At 44.0% G+C, this 22,000-nt stretch overlaps 1 protein-coding gene and 1 long non-coding RNA gene across 14 annotated transcripts in view; one reads left to right on the forward strand and one right to left on the reverse strand.

Annotated features, from left to right (window-relative positions):
• LOC102957346 overlaps window positions 1-22,000 on the forward strand; it is a 130,845-nt gene that overhangs the window by 100,672 nt on the left and 8,173 nt on the right. Inside the window, exon 1 of one of the 9 annotated variants that reach the window (XR_006220786.1) lies at window positions 10,729-16,365. The exons of the other annotated variants lie outside the window; for them this stretch is intronic. This is a non-coding gene — a long non-coding RNA (uncharacterized LOC102957346). Of the gene's footprint in view, window positions 1-10,728; window positions 16,366-22,000 lie in introns of those variants that run through there. 9 annotated transcript variants of the gene reach the window in all.
• WIPF1 (WAS/WASL interacting protein family member 1) overlaps window positions 1-22,000 on the reverse strand; it is a 122,824-nt gene that overhangs the window by 48,603 nt on the left and 52,221 nt on the right. For 2 of the 5 annotated variants that reach the window (XM_042994725.1, XM_042994724.1), the window contains exon 2: window positions 3,633-3,738. The exons of the other annotated variants lie outside the window; for them this stretch is intronic. The gene's annotated coding sequence lies outside the window, so the exon portion shown is untranslated. The remainder of the gene's footprint in view (window positions 1-3,632; window positions 3,739-22,000) is intronic. 5 annotated transcript variants of the gene reach the window in all.

Genomic DNA, 22,000 nt, shown 5'->3' on the forward strand with positions numbered 1-22,000 from the left:
TACCATACTGGACAACACAGCTCTAGATGGTGCAGCCTGGTGGGAAGGAGCCCCTATTTTACTCCTCCTTTTCCTCGGTAGGATACACTGATGACACTTTCACACATAATCAAAGTCAGTCCTGGGGAAGTCTCGGGGCTGCCCAGACACAGCCCCGGGCTCTAGATTCAGGGCTAACAAGAGTTTGTCCTGCTTGGAGCCATCTCTTAAAACTTCTCGGGCTTGTGGCCAGAAGAATTAAAGACCCCAGTTGGCTTCTCCCTCCTAGACTCTTAGCGCTGACAATCCTAGCACAGGACTTGAATCCTCAGCCAAGATATACTGCATATGATACCTTCAAAGTGGGGGCTCAGAAAAGATCCACAGACTCAAAAGCCTCCGTGGCTTTCCACTGTTCACCAGGTAAAATCTAGAGTCCCTGAAGTGACTAGCAAGGCCCACGGGGACCTGACACTCGCCCACTGATCCGCTTCCTGGACCACTGCTCCACCCCGTCCCCCATCCCTTGTCCTAGGGCATTTAGGACCATTTTCTCCTGGTTTTGTGGCTTGCTCCCCTCACCTGTTCACATTCTGTGTTGCCTGTGCATGGTCTGCTTTTCCAACTAGAGAAGGAGCCCATGGAGCATAGTGTTTGCCTTGTTCACTGCTGTCCCCCCAGCTGCTTTAGATCACTATCTGGCATATCACCGGGGCTTGAAAAATAGTTGTAAGTGGATTTTAAAAGCGTCCAACTCCAGGGGCACCTGGGTGCCTCAGTCAGTTGACCGTCAGACTTCGGCTCAGATCATGAGCCCCACATTGGACTTGCTGTTGCCAGTGTGGAGCCTGCTTTGGATCCTCTGTCTGCCCCCCACCCGCCCACCCCAGCCTCTGCTTTCTCTGTCCCTCCCCTGCTCGAGCGTTCTGTCTCAAAAATAAATTTTAAAACATTAAAAAAAAATTAGGGGAGCCTGGGTGGCTCAGTCAGTTAAGTGTTCAACTTCGGCTCAGGTCATGATCTCAGGGTTCATGAGTTCAAGCCCCTCGTCGGACTCTGTGCTGACAGGTCAGAGCCTGGAGCCTGCTTCGGATTCTGTGTCTCCCTCTCTCTCTGCCCCTTCCCCGCTCACGTGCACTCTCTCTCTCAAAAATAAATACATATTAAAAATACATTTTAATAAATAGATAAAAACATTAAAAAATTAAATAAAAGTGTCCAAGTCCAAGTTTAGTTTCATCCCTCATTGAACCTAAGGTTGGGGTTAGGCTGCCACAGGTTTGGGTGTAGGTCGGGAAGCACCAGGGTGGGGTAGGTTTGTGCTGGATTTGTTCCTCCCAAAGGTCCTGGGAAGGCTCTTACTTCTCCTGTCATGTGGTGACACAGGACAGACATTTACAAAGACAACGTGGGGACCTGCCAACACATGTAACAGCTCTTTCTCAAGCAGGGCTATTTGCCAGTGTCAGGGATATGACAGAGCCTCTTACTTAAGTTAAAAAATGGCGAGGTGACTCCCTTGGTAAGAAGAAAAGGAGAACCACATCCGGAGTGGGAAGAAAGAGACCCAGCACCATCCAGAAAGAACATTCCCATAATGGTTTCATATATTCATACTCAACCAATCAGTATTTTATCCCCAAAGACCAGCTGTCCAGTACATTAGGTTCTGAGGACAAAACGGAAGGCCCTGTTTCTCTACACTGACAGTTTGACGTTTTTATTCTTTAATTTTTTTTAATGTTTATTTATTGGGGGGGGGGGAGGGAATGGCAGAGAGAGAGAGAGAGGGAGACACAGAATCTGAGACAGGCTCCAGGCTCTGAGCCATCAGCACAGACCCCGAATGTGGGGCTTGAACTAGGAACGGCGAGATCAAGACCTAGGCCAAAGTTGGACACCCAACCAACTGAGTCACCCAGGCGCCCCCAGTTTGACAGTTTTATACTCAGCAAATAACAACAACAAATGCTGAAATTGGAACATCACTGATTTTATGTCTTTGACGGACAAATGCTTTTTATGTGTGGAAAGACCATTCAGGTTTCTTTTGAAAGCACTGTCTCGTCTTAGGTAATTTAATTAAGATGCAAAAATTTCCCAGTTGGTCACCAACATCCAATACAAGTGGCCCCCAAGGGGAAAACCCATGTGAAATATAGAGAGAAGTTTCTTTCAACCCAAGGGGAAAACTAGTGGAAAGCCCCATTTTCACATCCTGCTGTGTATCCACTTGTATACACAATAGGGAGAATCTACTGCCATATGGATAGCCCTCGGTTCCTTTTGGTTGCTAATCATTAAGCATAAAGCCCAGGCTGGGGCCTTTACGATTATTTCTGGGGTGGGACAATAGCCATATTGTTCCTCATTCAGACTTCTCTAGATGGTTACCCAGTGTCTAGCTGAAGGACAGAAACCACGGGGACAGGAGAGCCTTCCACGGGGTACTCGGGAAACAAGAGCCTATGTAACTCTGCACCTTTGGGCCTGACGTCACCCATCTGAACACTGCAGGAAGTGCTCCATGACCCAAGACTTCCCCTGGGACCCCTGACTGCACAGAAGCCAGGCCTGGCTGGTGCAGCTGTTACCTGGAAAAGGCACGCCCAACCACTCTGCATGTGGTCAGGAAATGGAGGCATTTGTGGGTGTCAAAATAGTGGGGGGCCTTTGGGGACTTCACACCTGGGGACCGGAGACGCTAGACAATTTGCAGTGTCCCCGACTGTCCCACTCAGTGAAGAATTGTCCCATACGATTTTCAAAGGTCCTCTTAGAGACTGATGTAGGAAAGAAAGTGTTTCTAGTGATCTGATCCCAGACCTTGGCTCCATGTTAAATATAAACTCAAAGTAATTATGGCACTGTTGTATTAGCCCCTGAATGTTCCAGTAACACAACCATCCTATAAATGAAATACTATGTTTTGCTCAGTTTTACTAACAGGTCTTCACCCCTCTTGGCAGATCACGTGCCCAAAGGCATTGCCCCTGGAGGTACGTAGTTCTCTAGGCCTTATCCAAGTTAGTGTGAAGGTGCGGTTGCCCACTGACGGTGGTTACAGGTGGAGATGTAAGCACCCAGCCAATTACTTCATTTTGTTTGCTAATGAGTTGTATCCGATCCCTTACAAATTGAAGTTATTTAATAATAAATTATGTTCCTTTTATTTCTCTCTCCTTTTTAAATAAAGTTTATGTATTTTGAAAGAGAAAGGAGAGAAAGAGAGAGAGAGAGAGAGGAGAGAACGAGTGGGGGAGGGGCAGAGAGAGAATCCCAAACTGACTGCGGCACCAGCATGAAGCCCCGCTCGGGGCCTGAACTCACAAACCGTGAGATGACAACTGAGCTGCAGTTGAGAGTCAGACGCTTCACTGACTAAGCCACCCAGGCGCCCCTAGTTCTCGTTTTAATTGCAGGTAAAGATAATATAGATTTTGGAGGAAATTATCTGTCAGGTCAGATTATTTCACTGATGCAGTTTCACTGAAGGTCGTGAAGTCGGCACTGGAAAATAGTGGAGTGGGTGCAGAGTCAGACAAGGCTGAGGGCCACTGTTCCTGGGCTTATAGTCAGGGATGCAGTTTGATGGTTCTGCTCATCTAGCCCAGGAGGGAGAGAAAGGGGCCACGGGGACCACAGCCGCTCACCTACAGTCCAGGGAGGGAATTGTGCACTTATTTCCAAACAGGTCACAGACGCACGGTGCTTCCTTCTCCTGTTTCTTAGCTGACTCTGCTTCTCTCAGTGGCTTGGCTGAAACAGAATTTATTCTACTTCAGTGACCCCAGATTCCCGGGGGGATTCTGCTACTCCAAGAACTTTCTGCCTCCCATTTGGCTGCTCTGGATTCTCCAAATGCCTGGGAAAACAGACTGTCGGGAAAACACGTCCAGGTTGTCTCTGGTGGGATGGCTACCCTACCAGGACATGGGAAAGACAATGGAAAGTGATTCCTATGGGACCAAGTGCATGCACGTAGTTCTCTCAACTCCAAATATGGGTGCAGGGGCCATAGGATCAGGAAAGGGCATGATCGCAAGGGGTGTGTGCGTGCACATGTTTTGCTTTTGTTTTGTTTCGTTCCCTTTGCTCAGTGCTGACCACATGACTCCTTCTCCTGCCTCATGGAACTGCTTAACTCGGCCTTGGACCATTTTATTCTGCTTCAGGACCATTCTGACAGTATGATTGATCAGTTGGCGGTTTATGTAAAAAGCAACTCCACAACTACATTTAAATATCGACTAGTGCACCTGAAACGGTTACAAGATTGCACATCAATTATTTTTCAGTGAAAGAAAAAACAAATAAGTAATGACTAGTTTGGGAATAACAAACCACAAAGATTTGAGGTATAAGAACTACATGTGGTTTATATTTTTGTAGGACACCCTCAGGAAGATAAATGGGCAGAGTTAAGAAAGAAAAAAAATATCTCCATGGCCTCTCCCTGCCTCATCCCGACCACCATTAAAAAAATAAAAAATAAAATAAAACAAACAGCCAACCCCCCCCGCCCCCCCACCCCGAGCCCAGGCTGCTTGTTTGTTACTCTTGGCTCCTAGGAGGCAGTTGTGTTTTAGGCAAGGCAAATAAGTAGCTGCCTGGGGACTGTGGCTAAGGTCAAGAACAGCCTGCTAGCATAACCTCCACTTCTGCCAACAGCCCCTGCCAGGCTGAGCGCGGCCCCTCTCCAGCCCCGGGGCTGTCTTCCTTCAGATTAGCTTCTCCAACTTGACCCTGTGCCATCACCGCCTTTCCTATCCTTGACCTGGCCCCACACGCAACATCTCAGCCAGTCTTCTCAGCCAAAAAGAGAGACACGAAACAGGGAATTGCTTTCTAGAAATAAAAAATATTTTCTACAATCCTTTTATCTGCTTACACTACGTGTGTGTCCCTGCCTGCATGGCTACCTGGTGAGCAGGGCCATCGCTAGGGCTCCGATGCACAGCAGTCATCCAACAGAGACCTTCTACCCATCACGTGACAAGGGCTGCCGGTGACACGAGAGCGATCAAACAGACAAAGCTCTCCACGCACGTGGAGTTCACATTCGTATCTGAGCTGATGACACGGTGGAAGGAAAACGAATTTATCCCCTGAATCGTGCAGCCCAGGTGTTCGTTTCAGCCCGGCTCACCTTACACAGAGTAGCCTCACGAAGCTGACCTCCTGAAGGAGGCCTAATTCAGGCCCACTCCAATTTAAGTGCACAGCGCTCTGAGGTCCTTAGGTGGGGATAGGCATTTTGGTTTAAGAACCATTTCCATACAATCATACTTGATGGCATCCTGCCAGGCCAGCCCACAAACGTCTACTTAATTCATAGCGTGACTAACCAGACTTCATTTCCAAGTCTTCAAAGGAAAGGCCTCAGAGATGATGGAGGGGTGAGGGCTTCATTACTCTGGTGCACTCCGGCCTCAGCCTCTACCCCCTGCCGCTAGGCTGCCCTGCAATTTCCCCACTCAGGACCCTGAGTGGCTTCTGTCCCTTCCCCACGATAAGATGATCTCACCAACATGGAAGGAAGAAACATGTTGTTTTGAAAGAAAGAGGAGCTGTTCACCCAAATGACGTTGAATTAGTGGGCGTTTTGTTGAGACAAAAGAATACAGAGGCACCTGCATGGCTCAGTTGATTGATGTCGGGTCATGATCTCAGGGTTGTGGGATTGAGCCTAGAGTGGAGCCTGCTTGAGACTGACTCACTCTCTCTCTCTCTCTCTCTCTCTCTCTCTCTCTCTCTCCTCCTCCACCCCATCATTCTTTCTCTCAAATTAAAAAAAAAAAAGAAAAAATATATAGGGCTGTAGTGAGATCCTATGGCAGAATCACACTGTCTGGGGGGGTAATTTCCTTAAGTTTCTCTTACCTTTTATAGTTTCCTTCCTTCACTTAATATATCTTTTTCCTTATTAAAAATTCATACATGGAAATGTTTAGAAAATATAAATAAATTTTTAAGTGACCCATAGTACTCAAAGAAACCAGTTAACATTTTGGAATTTGCTTCCAGTCTTTTTTTCCTCTGTGTGTGTGTGTGTGTGTGTGTGTGTGTGTGTGTGTCTAAAATGGGATCATACTGGGGTGCCTCAGTGGCTCAATCGGTCGAATATCTGACCCTTGATTTCAGCTCAGGTCATGATCTCAGGCTCATGGGATTGAGCTCCAGATTGGGCTCCATACTGAGCATGAGCCTGTTTGAGATTCTCTCTCTCTCTCTCTCTCTCTCTCTCTCTCTCTCTCTCTCTCTCCCCCTCAGCTCCTCTCTCCCATTCACATTCTCTCTCTCTCTCAAATAAAAAAAATAATAAAATGGGATCCTACTGTATATATGTAGTTTTACATCCTCTTTTCACATTTGCTCATATTATTAAATATTCTCCTAATGCAATTTTAATAGTTGAATATTTCATTTTATGTGTGGTCTATTACCTGTGTAGCTAATTTTCATTGTTAAACATTTAAATTGCATCCAGTTTCGCTGTTACAAATCCTACCAGGTTAACAGACTAAATATTTGTAGTCATTTCAGATTATTTTCTCAGGATACATGTGTTACAGTACAATTACTGGAATGGAAGATACAAAGGTTTCTCTTTTAATGATCTTGATACATATTGTTAAACTGTTTTCTCACAGCGGTAGCATTTCTTCTCCCATTAGTACCTACTTCATTTCTTTTCTTAAAAAAATTTTTTTTATGTTTTTATTTTATTTTTGAGAGAGAGAGAGAGAGAGAGAGAGAGCGAGCACAAGCAGGGAAGGGCCAGAGAGACAGGGAGACCGAGAATCCGAAACAGGCTCCAGGCTCTGAGCTGTCAGCCCAGAGCCCAAAGCGGGGCTCAAACCCACAAACCATGAGATCATGACCTGAGCTGAAGTCAGATGCTTAACCCACTGAGCCACCCAGGCACCCCCCTTGGGTGCCTTCATTTCTTTTCAACATGTTCTATTATTAGCACTTGTAAAAATCTTTACCAATTTGATAGATGAAAATTATATGTACGGACAGTTTTGATTTTCATTTCTTTTATTAGTGAGGCTGGCAGTGTTTCATATATTTCTTGTCTTCTCCATTATTAGCATATATTCCTCCATTAATTGTCTGTTATCTGGATTTTTTTAATCACAAGGTTTTATTCTTTTCCTTATTTCTTCCATTTTTGAACCTAAAGATTACTTAAAAGTTCCATGACTTTCCATAGACAAAATAAAATGTCCTAACCTTTGAAGGACTGGATGGGTAAACAGTGACCCTTTCTGTACACCAATAAAGCAAATTTCATAAATTAAGGACGGCCTCTATTGCCGACAGATACACGCTTTCGTAAGAATTTTCTGAGATGGCTACAGTGGCTAATTTTGTGTGGCCTGTGAGAATTTTCACCATTTCCAGAAATGTCTCCGTCTTAAGTCGGGAGGAGGGTGCAGGAAGTCTGGGCCCATCTCACTGTGACACATCTACCTCAAAGGCAGAAGTAGGAATGCTTGCTTATTGTTACACACATGCATCCGTGTGCGAAGCTCTAAACTCCGAGTACAGAAAACAGTCATTATGACCCTGAGTCACCTAATTCCATCTTCACAAGACAAAAGTTCCCAGGAACTAAGGAGCGATGTGGGCTGACCCAATGAGTCTCCAAAGCTTCCTTTATCTTCACTGTCTTCACCAGCCATTAAACAAATATTTCGGAAGAAGTCAAATCTAATTTAGAGGGACGCCTGGGTGGCTCAGTCGGTAAAGCGTCTGACTCTCGGTTTCGGCTCAGGTCATGGTCTCTCGGTTCATGGGCTTGGGCCCCGCGTCAGGCTCTGCACTGATGATGTGGAGCCTGCTTGCGATTCTCTCCCTCCCTCTCTCTCTGCCCCTCCCCTGCTTGCTTGCATTCTCTCTCTCTTTCTCAAAATAAATAAACACTTAGAAATCTAATTCAGAATTTTTTTCTTTAATGATTAAAAACTTGGTGACCAAAACCACTTCTGAGCATAGATCATTCAAAGTAACCACAGTTCGGTACCTGATGATTCACCCGAGGACCTGGGCTGGCATGCCATCCTCTGGCCTCCTTTCCACTGGGTCTTCCCAAGTCAAAGGCTCTTGCCCATTTCCTACAGTTCCCTCTCCCTCTCCTTGCCAATGTCCTACAGTTCCACTCAGAAGGTGTTTGATGCACCTAAGTGAGAAAGGCAGCCACTCTGGGGGAAAGTGCCTGGAGCATACTCAACACTCAACAGTGTCAGCTATCATGACTATTACTAAGTGAGCTAAGTGTCTCCATGGTTCGTGCTGCTTCATAAAGGAGGAAACAGAGCAGGAAAAGTGGCTCTTTCTGTTCACAGAGGGATAATTCAATGCAATGTGAGAATGAAGAATTTACCCTATTTGACAGTTGAGAAAAGTTGGGTACCAGTAATTCCAGTAACTCTGTTTTATATCATTCTACAGCTAGGTTTCAAATCCCCTCAGGACCATTTCAAAAAGCTGGTGTTGATCCACCTGATTTGTGCCGGTCCCATTCTCATTCACCAGTGCTGCCGCATTTTTGTGCATTTCCAAACATCGCTAGATTCAAGGAACACAAATTCAAAAAAAAAAAAAATGCCCCAGCAACTTCCTAAAAATACTGTTTCTCCTAAAATTTAAAGAGAAATAGGGATTAGTAAATAGATTTTATGCTCACTGCTTTGTTTTCATTCACCCGGATGGGCTCATTGCCTCTCAGTAGGCTTGTCGCCATCCCTCCCAGGAGGAGGATAGGAAGCCACTAGTCTCAAAACCCCCCAAGGCAGAGAACAGGACTTCTCTTCTAGGGCACTAAGAAGATGCCCCAAAGCCCTTTGGGGGTGGTCTCACCCACCTGGGGAGTAGAAAACAGCGCTGATTTTCCAGGCTGCTTTATTCTCGCGGTTAAGGAGCAAACAGAGAGAACAGCAATGGTCTGAGAATGTTTTCGGAGCAGGTGCATAGTGAACTGAAAGAAAACAGGCTTTGAGGCAAGGTCTGATTTCTCTCTGAGCAAGTGAGAAAACAAAACCACGATACCTATCATTATGCCCAAGTTCGGTCACCACAAGATGAGGATGGCACTGTGACGCGAAAGACAGCCGTGCCAAGAGTCAACTGAAGCTGCAGCAGAACTGAACACCACACCGAACGCGCTCTGAGTATCCAGCTCTCGTCGGCAGGGAGCTCACGGAGAACCAATATGAAAGATGACCGGTGTGAAAGTTCATTTTCCAAAGTACAATGGCTTCTGTACACACACCTTTCTACTCCTCTGAAACTCCTTCCTGCCTCGTACAAAATCCTCTGTGGAGGCCCATTTTTAGCATTCTTCCCTAGCAGTGTCCGCTGAATTCCCTTCAACCTCTAACTGCACACCGCCGAGATAAGGGTTCCTTCTTTGGCTTTGTTCCCCCCTCATATCTTGAAAATATAGATGAGCTTCTAAATAATACTGAGAGATACAAAAAGATGAAGCATCTCAAAATCTTTACAGGCATAAGCAACACACAAAAGGTTAAGCAATGGAGAACAAGAGCAGTACACGTTCTACTCTGGAGTCGTTAAAGATTACTGTTGGTGACGTGTATATCCTCAGTTTCAAAAATGCCGACTTGAAGGGGTACCTGGCTGGCTCGGTCGGTGGAGCACGCACCTCTTGATCCTGGGGTTGTGTGTTTGAGCCCCAATTTGGGTATAGACGTTACTTAACAATAAAATCTTGAGGGGCTCCTGGGTGGCTCAGTTGGTTGTGCCTCTGACTTTGGCTCAGGTCATGACCTCGTGCTTCGTGAGTTCGAGCCCCGTGTCGGGCTCTGTGCTGACAGTTCAGAGCCTGGAGCCTGTTTCAGATTCTGTGTCTCCCTCTCTCTCTGACCCTCCCCTGCTCGTGCTTTCTCTCTCTTTCTCTCTCTCTCTCAAAAATAAATAAACATTGGAGTGCCTGGGTGGCTCAGTCGGTTGAGTGTCCGACTTTGGCTCAGGATCTCACAGTTCAGTTCGTAAGTTCGAGCCCCACTTCGGGTTCTGTGCTGACAGCTCAGAGCCTGGAACCTGCTTCAGATTCTGTGTCTCCCTCTCTCTCTGCCCCTAACCTACTACCTACTCTCATTCTGTCTCTGTCTCTCTCAAAAATAAATAAACGTTAAAAAAATTAAAAATAAAAATACAATCTTGCAAATTTTTTTTTACTTAAAATGCAGCTTTTAAAAAAGATTTAAATTATAATATGACTGTATTGTACACAACGTTACTCAGGAAAGTAACCGGTACACATTACCGCGCTGCTAGAATTTTGGGTTTTTACAAAAATAAAGTCCATGAAAGGACTAGGCCACCTCAGAAATTATTTTCCTTAAGTGTAACTCCTCCCACCCCTGCTACTCCCCGCAAAAGCACTCTTAAAAATAGAAGTTCAGAATTTAATAAAAGTGAAATCAGTTTTGTAATGCATAAGTCTGGGAATATTAAAAATCACTATGAACTTAACAAAGTTAGATATTTTAATTGTTTAAATGTTTACTTAATTTTGAGAGACAGCGAGAGACACGGAGTATAAGCATGGGAGGGGCAGAGAGAGAGAGAGAGAGAGAGGGACACATAGAATCCAAAGCAGGCTCCAGGCTCCAGGCTCCGAGCTGTCAGCACAGAGCCTGATGCGGGGCTCAAACTCATGAATGGTGAGATTATGACCTGAGCTGAAGTCGGACACCTAACTGACTGAGCCACCCAGGCGCCCCAATAAGATTATATATTTTAAATCTCTCATTCTATTTTCCTTAACATAAATACAAAAGTAAAGTACTTAAAGGTTTAGGACTTACCCTTGAGATACTATAAACTATTATTATCTTCATGATAAAAGAAACTTATGAATCTATGGAAAAGGGAATAATATTTATAAAACATATTAGTAAAAGCACTGTATATGTTTGTGTATTGACATTCAAAGGTCGTTCATTAATAAAAATATTTAAAGTATAATAAAAGGAAAGTTAAGAGTGGTTTTACTCAAACTTGCATTTTCCAAAAGGTATCATCTGAAAGTACCAAAGATTAAGTAGAAATCCACATTCAAAAAAGAGTTCCATGGAATTCTCAGAAAGAGAGAGTCGCAAAGGGTCATCTGAGGACATTATTTTAGCCTAAACTTTGAGAATCATTCAAACGGGGGAGCCAGTGCCCGATATTGACAAAGTGCAGTTTCTGGCTGGCAAGCTCAGATGCCAGCCCACCACCCTATCTGCCAAGATGAGTGGATGAGAAGTCATTTCATGAAGTCATGCACAAACATGAAATGCACTGTAAAGGTCTGCGGCCATCCCTCCATCATTGCTTTGCTTGCTTAGGCTGCTGGCCAGCAGGGATAGCTCCTTCTGCAAAACTGTTTCAAAGTAATGACCTGGAGGAAGTGGTGTGCTGATACCATGAAAAAAAAAATCCCTCAAACACAAAGATAGTTCAAAAAGCATCTGTATATGGCTCAGAGGAAACAAACAGCTCAGCTAATTTCAACTCAAAAGAAACATGAGAGACCAGTTTACCTTGGCTGTAGCTACACACACACACCGGAAAACTGAAGGGTGGCGATTATCTAGTGATTCTGTTTTGTGCCAAAGGGGATGAAAGGGCAGGGTTATCCATCCTGGGGTCAGGATGGAATAACAGAATATATCCCGCCCCACAATGCTTCAGACACAGAATGACGTGTATATAAGAGGACTTCTTCACACTGTTCTCTCCTTGAGACAGGGAGGGGCGCCCTGGACCTTGGCCGGAATGGTAAGTCTGATGTTCCTTCCTGAAGCCACTGGGAGATCAGAAGCTAATTCTGAGCCTCTCACACATGGTCTCTCCATCACTGGAGCCTTTCCATGGGTTTTTCTTCCACAGTGTGTCTTTACAGAGCTAAGGGAGGAGCAGGGCATCTAAAACAGTTGTTTCCTGTGTACATCGTGGGCTGAAATCCATCTACAATCTTTAAAAGATGACCAATACTGAATTTTCAACTCCCGGGCATTTAACAATACTCTTCAAATGAAGTGAACACATCATCGACAAAGATCACATTCTGTTTGGTTTTAAAAACCACTTGGAGCTTTCTGTAAAAACAGCTACTTTTCTGAAAGAATAGGCAATGGTTGCTACCAAAATCTTAAAATGATCCTTATTTTATTTTCAAATAACCTTATTTGAGAAGGTCACTAGAGGTAGGTATCAGCAGAAGGCTAAAACTGTTTTCTCAGTCCTGTTTTGTACTGCTATTTTGACATCTTTGTTGCTAATTGGGTCAGGATGCCCAAAAGCCCTTTGGTTTTGATCACTCGAGGAAATGCACCTCACAGCAGAAGACCTAGTTATTTTATTTGATTTCCAGTTTTGTGAAGGGAAGACAGGAAAGAGTGACGACCTTTAGTATCAGAAGTGTGTGTTGTTGACTTTCAGTTGGGTAGTGAGATTTTCAGTTCAAAACATTCAGTACCCAGATCACATGTGGTGACAATTAAAATGTTTTAAATGATGCTTTTCCTTCTTCCAGTGCTGGCCATAATATTCAAGCTGGGCACAGGAAGCAGAGATTTTGTCTCAGCTCAGTAGCCGACTTACAAGGGCAGCTCCAAGCTCTGCAGTTTTTGCCATTTGTCTTTCTAGGTGGTGCACCAGTCAGCAATCCTCTGCAGCTCATAAAACCCAACATAACCTTTTGGGATGCTCTGGAAAAAACACATTGGGTAATAAGGGATAGAATGCTTTCTGTTCAGTGTTTCCAGTGCTATTTTCTGGCCCAAAGAAATACCAAATCATAGGCATCTACAAAAAAGAGAGGTGGCCCAGAAATGATCTTGCATAGTCTGTGAGTGCGGACTAACCCCCCATCCCCACCCAAAGGTTCATCTACCTGTGTCCTGCTGTGTGTTTCACGCAGAGCTACACAGGCATTGGAGCAAACAGCCATTTCTACCAGGCTTGACTCAACTCAACTTCTAGGGTGGTCTTAAAGTGAAAATAAAAGTGCCCAGAATGATCCTTAGCACACAGTAATGGCACAATAAATGTTAACTATTATTAGTATTGTTCCAGGAAATGAAATGGCATTGTCCTGATCACCTTGAGGATGCGAGGAGGGGTGAAAAGATGCAGATCCATGGCAGTGACAGCGAGACGAGTATCGTCTAGGAGAACGTGAAACTTGGACATTAATGTCCTCCCTGTGAGCTTTCCCCAAAGGTATCCTTTAGCTATGGAGCTAATCACAAGGCCCATCGGCATTTCCATGTGTAGTTTACACACCACACTGTGGTTTCTTGGCCGGTCCGTGGCACAAAGGGAATTGAGTAAGGCATCACGACGTAGACAAGCTGCAATGTGAACGCCACAGAGGTGGGAAGGTCATGGCCCACAAAGGCAGAGATTCGGTGAAGGCCTCTGAGGTTTCACCTCATCTCCACAGTTCTTAGTCACACAATTTCCTTTATGGATCTGAACAGTAACAAACGGGCCTTAGAAAACGAATCAGTGTGCCAGGTGGAAAATGCCAAAAGTCATCTTGTCTCTCCAAAGGGTTAAGCTGCTTTTCCGTTTTGTTTTTCTACCCTTTCTTTATTCTTCAAGCCCTCTTTGCTGAATAATTTAAAATTCACGGTTACAAGGGCTTTCTTTGTGCCCACATTCCCCTGCTGAGATCAGATGCAGCTGACCCCACCCCAGTCAAGGCCAACTGGATGAGGGCAGGACCCCAGCCCAAGTCTTCCTGCTGGAGAGCACGCTGTGAGATGGCTGGGTGTGAAAAAGCCTGCTCTGCTCGAACAAGGCAGTCTGTTTCCTCCTCGTCTCAGAAGTATGAACTGGGAATCATGGGGACAGGTAGGCAGTCAGTCATACCAGAGAAATGAGAGGAGACAGGAATAGCCAGTTAACTGGTGGACATAAGAGAGGAGATGATCCGTCTCCTGGGACTGAGGGCACATCGTGATTTTTCAGGTACCTAAACTGTACTGTAGTCTTTAATAACTCTAACAGTAGCGAAGCTAACGGTAACAATAATAGCTAGCATTTATTGTGCCCTTACCATGTGCTAAGGATCATTTTAGGAATTTTACAAGTATTCATTCATTCAATTTTCACAATGACTCTTGATGATGATGATGATGATGATGATGATGCTGATGATGGCACTGAAGCACAGAGAAGCTAAGTAACTTGACCAAGGCTACACAGCTCATAAGTGGCCCAGACACAATTTGAACTCAAATGGCAGGGTTCCAGAGCCCATCCAGCGTGTGCCTCCCTGTGGGGTAGTCCTGAGTATCCTGTGTTCTTTATTGCCCATCCTTACAATAAAGCTCCCCTATTAAGGAGGCCTGACAGGGGGTCTATTTCTTGCTCCCTATTGCCTCACAACTAGCATTTTTCTTGGCTCCGCTCATTATGAATCTTAGTAACGTAAGCATACATTTATTAATTCAAGAACTATTTAATGCTTACTGTGTGCCAGGAACTACTACTGAGCTCTGGAAGCTGACGAAGAATCCGCCCGTTCCAGCTCTCAGGAACCTCTACTAAGTAGGGAAAGACTCGGTCTGCACACACCACCACGCCAGAAAGAGCTTCCAGTAATTATACTGTATAGTCATACTTCTACGACCTTCTGCAGAATCTACGGGACATACTGTCTTTGTAAACACACTGTGTCCTATTTTTGAATAATGATATATTGTATCCTGAGCTCATCGTTAAAATAACGCCTCAAAAGAACATCTTAAATATCACCAAAATAGAAACAGACACGGCAAAGATGGCTTCTTGGAAGGTCTTCCCAGGATTCTGTGTCAGTCAGGCCAAGGGGATGGCAACACCCATGCGCACACTGGCTGACCTATAGGCGGCGCTGCAGTGTCCCCCAGAGCCTGAAGGTGCCTGAGAAATACGAACCATGGCCTCCTCCTCTGTCCGATCATATTTCACTGCTGGCAACTTGTTCACGGCATCAATCCCCATTCCCGCCAAGTGGGTATTTATTTATGTCTATGGTACTTGCAAGACGGTGCTCTCAGACACCAGGTGTCACTCTTCTCATCTTTCCAAACCGACAGCACCAGCACGCTGCTTTGCACCTGACAGGTCTTTAACCCGTTTTAAACGACCGTTTTGTAACAGTATTACACCAGCACCAGTCTATTGTGGGAAATGCTGAACTCAAATTTAAAGGAGAGAAATTACGTATAATCCTACTAGAAGTACACGTTAACTTTTTGGAATATTTCCTTCTGGTCTTGATACATATAAAATGTTTCAAAATGAAGATGATAAATACGCAGTTTTGAACCCAGGTTCTGTTAGCCTTTCCTACCGCTAAATACTCTTTGAAAACATGATTTTTTAATGACTGCATGGAATTTCGACACCAATTTATTGAACATTCTCCTATGGCTGGTCATTTACTTTATTTCTTACTTTGCTTTTATAAGTGTGCTAATATCAACATCCTTATACACAAATTCTTGTGTTCAGTTAGGTTTATGCAATAGAAAAAGAAGTATTGGATCAAAGAGTTTGAACAATTTAAACTCTTGATACGCAGTGCAAATGGTCCATGGGGAAGACTTATACTCCCTCTGGCCTCATGAAAGAATGAATGCCCCATTCACCATACTCTCGCCAACACCGAATATTACAGTTTTAGAAAATCTTTATCTTAATTTGGTTTCTTCAGTGGGCCGTAACAGAGCCTACATTTAAACCCTACGTTCCTAAGAAAAGTGCAGATGGGTCACTTACAAACAGGAGCAAAAGAGCCTATGGGCAACAGTCCCCACCTCAAGCCCTCGAAGCCATAAAATACTTTAGAATTTTAGAAATGGCAAGTACTTTAGAGGTCACTGAGCAAACTGTTTCAGTTTATAAATAAAGTAACCAAAGCTCAGAGAGATAAGTGACCTGGGAAACATATTTGAGTTCGAACTAGAATCTAGTTGTCTGGACCCATGGTCTTGACCCATAAGCCATTTCTTTAGAATGGGCTGATAACCTATGGAAGCAACAAACCATTGTTATGAGAGTGAAAAAATAGAAGGAAAAATAGTATGAGAATATATTTGAAAACGAAACCGTTATTGTTCTAAATTGTTTTATCTTCATGACACCAAGTGAGAATAAGCTGTTTTACAGACAAAGGCAAAAACTCACATGTGAGTGTTACTCTATTCTTAAGATCCCTGCTTACATCTAGAACAGATATTTTTTTCTCCTGGAACCATTAAAATATTCAGCATTGATCTACCATTCTCTCATCGAGCCAACATTTACTAAGAATGTACTGTGGCCAGGCACGACGCCAGGTACTGGAGCAGCAGGGGGGAAAGAACCAAGGTAAGAAATGAGGGATTTATTCTGCGGGGGAAGTGGGCAGGAAGGCATGTGAGCAAATGCTAATGCATGTGACTGGGCGGTGACGGGCTACACAAGGTGCCGCGGGAGGGGGCAGAGCAATGGACATGGAAGACATCACAGAGGAGCTGACACATGAGCTATGCCTGTGCTTGAAAGTAGTCTACTGGGCGGGGTGGGGAGAACAGCATCCCAGTCAAGGCTGCTCATCGGATGGGCCTGAAACATGGCGGCTGCACACCTGAACTCATCGAACCCTCACTCTCCTATGAGCAGACTGATGCTGTTCACTGGATGTTTCTTAGGCTGGTGTATATTCTGACTGGTTAGCACTTGTGCCTATCAGCTGTTTGATATTTAGATATCACCTCTGCCTATAAAGACATTATTATCTTCACTTAAATTTTCCAGAGGTTACAGAGCTGATAAGTTTGTGATTTGGGGTTTTAACTACAAACCCCACAAGGCAGAAACAACTATAACACCTAGCATGAGGCGTTATATTTCTTATTAACTGGTCAATTTTCTTTTTTTTTTTTTTAAACAATTCTTTTTTTTTTTTTTTTAACGTTTATTCATTTTTGAGACAGAGGGAGACAGAGCATGAACGGGGGAAGGTCAGAGAGAGAGGGAGACAAAGAATCTGAAACAGGCTCCAGGCCCTGAGCTGTCAGCACAGGGCCCCACGCGGGGCTGGAACTCACGGACCGCGAGATCATGACCTGAGCCGAAGTCGGATGCCCAACCGACTGAGCCACCCAGGCACCCCTAACTGGTCAATTTTCAATTAGGAGCTTATATTTCTTGTTAACTGGTCAATTTTCAGTTATGAACTTGAAAAGCCTGATGACTTTAAGAGATAAGAACTGGTAGATTTCGGGGGCACCTGGGTGGCTCAGTTGTTTAAGCATCTCTTATTTCAGCTCAGGTCACGATCTCATGGTTCGTGGGTTTCAGCCCTGTGTTGGGCTCCACACTCACAGCGTGGAGCCTGCTTGGGATGGATTTTCTCTTTCTCCCTCTCTCTGTCCCTCCCCTGCTCGTGCTTACACTCTCTCTTTCAAGATAAATAAATTAAAAAAAAAGAACTGGTAGATTTCTGTGGTGGGGATGCATGGCATCAATATGGCTAAAACAAATGTATTATAAATCAAAATATGTGCTTGTTTATTAATGCACTAAACAGTACAATCTAGTGGCCAGTCTAATAATGACTATGATTTTGAAGCAATAATGAGGGCAAATGATATTTGGAGATATCTGAAATTGTACTATATAAAAGCTACTCCTACTTTTTAATTGAATCATATTTGACATATAACATTATATAAATTTAAGGTGTACAATATGTTAATTTACATATTGTAACATAACTGCCATTGCAGTAATAATTAGCACTTCTGTCACATTATACAATTATCCTTTCTTTTTAGTAGCTGGAATAATTAATAGTCTCTTAGCAAGTTTGATAAGTATAAGAGAATATTGTCTATATTCACCATACTGAGTATTACATCTCTACGACTATTTACTAGTCATAGCATAAGTTATCTATTCTTATGCAACAAATTACCCCAGAACTCAGTAGCTTAAACAAACAAATATATTATACCAAAGCTTCTGTGAGTCAGGAATCTGAATACAGGTTAGCTGAGTGTCTTTGGCTCAAGGTCTATCACAGGACTGCAATCAAGGTGGCAACTGGGGCTGTGTCCTCATCTGAAGGTTCAACTGGGGAGAATCTGCTTCTATGCTTATTTATGTGTTGGCAAGAGGAAGAGGAACTTACTTGTTGGCTATTGGTCAAAGGCCTCCTTCAGGTCCTTGCCATGTGGGTCTCTCTTCAAGGTAGCTTAAAACATGGTAGTTGGCTTCCCTCAGAGTGAGCAAGAGAGTGACAGAAAGCCCCCATCATGGACACCATAGTCTTTTTATAACTAAATCTCAGAAGGACATCTTATCCTCTCTGCTGCATCTCATTCACATGAATCACTAAAACTAGCCCACATTTAAAGGGAAGGATTTAAACACAAGTATATTTAATTCCAGGAGGTAGGAAACATTGAGGGCCATCTTAGAAGCTGCCTACCATAGGGTCACCTGAGTGGCTCAGTTGGTTAAGCATCTGACTTCGGCTCAAGTCATGGTCTCATGGTTTGTGGGTTCAAGCCCTGCATCGGGCTCTCTGCTATCAGTGTGGAGCCTGCTTCAGATCCTCTGTATCCCTCTCTCTGTCCCTCCCCTGCCTGCATGGGCACACGCTCTCTCTTCCTCTCAAAAATAAACATTAAAAAAAAGAAGCAGCAGCTGCCTACCACCTAATGACAAAATATCTATGACTTCTATCAGTGATGATACCACAAGTGCTGCTAACACTATTGTGGTTTGTGGGTACATTCACAATTGAAGGAAATGCAAAATTTCAGTTAGAGGTTGGTGAAAATAAAGACGTTTTATTCCCCCCACCGCCAACTCACAGACTTTAGGTTAAGAACTCCTGTGTTAAAGGATGCAGCGTATCTCTCACCATCTAAAAATCAGTCTGATGCTTTGTGGATAGGCACAAGGATTCCTCACATACCCCTGGAATCCACTATGTGTGGGCATTTACTGTGTTTGCAAAAGATTCCATTTTTGTTTGTTTGTTTTTAAACCATGCGGTACTGTTAGTCCAGCTCAGAAATAAATCGACTTTAAAAACTGTTCCCACAGCTGCAAAAGGCAAGTGTTTGGCACTAATAAATCAGGATTAGTGGAGCTTGGCTTATAATGAACCCTTCACCTCCCCTGGGCAGGTGGTCACCAACTGATCTATGGGAACAAATAAGCCATGCTTTGAGGTAATAACCATTTTTCTAATGCTACGTAGGACTCGAGTAGAAAGCAAGTAGAGGGAGATATTGTATTCCTGCAAAATTCAATCTTCTTAAACTTGGAGGCCTCTGAAAACATGAATCAAAATTATGTTTCCAGGGCCACTTGCTTGACCTCTGCTTGTTATTACCTTTCCATTCATAACTACTGTGGGGGTTTTTCCTTCTAGATAGTGAAGGATGCTATCAACATGCCCATATCAGAGAATCAGTGAACGTGGAGCCCAATTATACATTTAAATTTTACCCTCTTGGACCCCAAATGAAATTTGGCATCACCTGCTCACAGAAATGCCTTCATTGTTCCATTTTGGGGGGGTGGGGTGGGACAGGAGTTATATTCAAAATATGTAACAGCCAATAAGGCACAGTCACTAACCAATCAGAAGGATGTCTCACAGTCCTGGGCACCCCATGCTGTACTAGGCACTAATGCTTAACTACTGAATTATGAGACAGGTCTTAGGGGTTGAAGGGTGCACTCAAGTTTCTGAGATCAGTGATGATTCATCAACTGGTACTGAAGCTTGTCAATATTTTAATAACCAGCATGGCTGTACCACTGCAAAGAGTATCAACTGCTGAGGTGGGTGGGAACTGTTCCTCCCCCCGGGTTCCCGTGGAGGGTTACTAGTGTGGGAGTTGACTCTGTCACCTTTCAGCACTCCATGTGGCTTCTACTGTGGGGACAGAGCCCAACCCTGCTTTCTGAGCCTTGAGCTGAGGTCTTGGAGTCTCTTGGAGTCCCCCACTCAGGTCTCCTCAAGGCTCGCTGGCTGTAGTATCCCAGCTCTCAGGCACCTGCTAGGAACAGCCTGGGACAGCTGTGTCAAGCTGGCACCAAAAGACTTCTGTGCAAGTTGGGTGTTTCCCTGCAGGTTTGATGGAGGGGCATGTTCTCTGTCCACAGGTTTCATACCACCCAAGAAGTCCCACCACTGTATGGAGTATAGGGCAAAAAAAAAAAAGAGACTTCTTTTTTTTTTTTTTTTTCCATGTATCCTCTCATTGCAAGGATTAGTTTAACAGCTACCTGAAATTCCTGATTGGAGCCCCAGTGTTTTAGGTGTATTTGGATACACCTAAGAGGTCATTCTGCATTGTCTCTTGGTCTACATTATTTTACTAAAACGCTCTGGTTTGTTCTACTTTGCTCCATGCTTCTGGAAAGTGGATTAGGGAAGGCTTTAGATACAGACAGGTTTGGGTCTGCATTCTGGCTCTGTGGGCTGTGGTCTGGTCACTTCACCTCTCTGAGGCAATGTCCACTTCATACAGTGCCTCCCTCATAGGCTGGTCAAAAGTCTAATAAGATGAAGACATATTTGATAGATGCTCTTCTTATAAACCGAGCACAAGATCAAGAATAAAAACATTTAGCGTGTATTTGGGGTAGGAAATGCCAGTGTACCAATCTAGGTACTTTAAAAATAGATCCTTGGGGCACCTGGGTGGCTCAGTCGGTTGGGCATCTGACTTCAGCTCAGGTCACGATCTCGCGGTCCGTGAGTTCGAGCCCCGCGTCGGGCTCTGGGCTGATGGCTCAGAGCCTGGAGCCTGCTTCCGATTCTGTGTCTCCCTTTCTCTCTGCCCCTCCCCCGTTCATGCTCTGTCTCTCTCTGTCTCAAAAATAAATAAACGTTAAAAAAAAAACAAAACGTAAATTAAAAATAGATCCTTTTTGTTCACTCAAGCTGACTAAAAAGCAGACAAAAAGTGAATTTAGAGATTAAAATGGAAGTTCTGCGCAGACTTACAGCCAACTCATAAGAACTCAGAATTCCTCCTATTGAATGAAGATAACATACCTTCTTTTCCCCCAGGAAAATAGCTAGCATAGGTTAATTCATTAATACTTACATAACGATCTAACATCTGTCTCAATGACAATAAATGCAATTTCAATTATCAAGATATTTACGTAAATGTAAAAAGATGAAAACCATTCTCTAATTGTCTTGACATATATGCAAAGAAAAGCTTGATTTGTTTAGATATTGAGCATCTGAAAAAATAAACCTTGCTTTTGCCCACTTTGCTAACTTTTTTTTCTTAAAGTAATTATGAAATCACTGGGGCTTACGCAGCGAAATGCAAGGCCTGAAACAAAACTGACCCTTCCACTCTTGTTTACCCAAGTGAACATTGTCTGATTTCAGTCCCAGAAATCAGTCACTGAATAAGTCCTTCTGCAGAGTCTCATTCTGTGTTTTTTTTTAATTAAAAAATTGTTTTTAATGTTTATTTTTGACAGACAGACAGAGTGTGAGCGGGGGCGGGGGGGGGTGGTAGTGGTTGGGCAGAGAGAGATGGAGACACAGAATCCGAAGCAGGCTGAGCTGTCAGCACAGAGCCCGAGGCGGGGCTTGAACCCACGAGCTGTGAGATCATGACCTGAGCTAAAGTCAGACTGAGCCACCCAGGTGCCCCCCATTCTGCATTTTTAATAGGAGTTTTAGAAGCTACAGATGTATTCAGGAGTAAAATGAAACCATTAAGACCATTAAGAAAGATGAATTCTTCTAGGATTCTAACGCCTACGTTCATACATGTATATCCAACTGCCTACTCAACATCTCCACGCGATGTCTGTTTAGCAAACCACTCGGACCCAACAAATCCCCAAATAAACTCCATATATCTCTCCCCTACCCCTACCTGCTCTACTCACAGCCTCCCCCAGTCGGGTGGCATTTCCTTTCTTCCTTTGCTTCTTTGTAGTCTTTCTTGACTCCTCTCTCATG

This window comes from Panthera tigris, chromosome C1, assembly GCF_018350195.1.
Source record: "Panthera tigris isolate Pti1 chromosome C1, P.tigris_Pti1_mat1.1, whole genome shotgun sequence".
Taxonomy (NCBI): domain Eukaryota; kingdom Metazoa; phylum Chordata; class Mammalia; order Carnivora; family Felidae; genus Panthera; species Panthera tigris.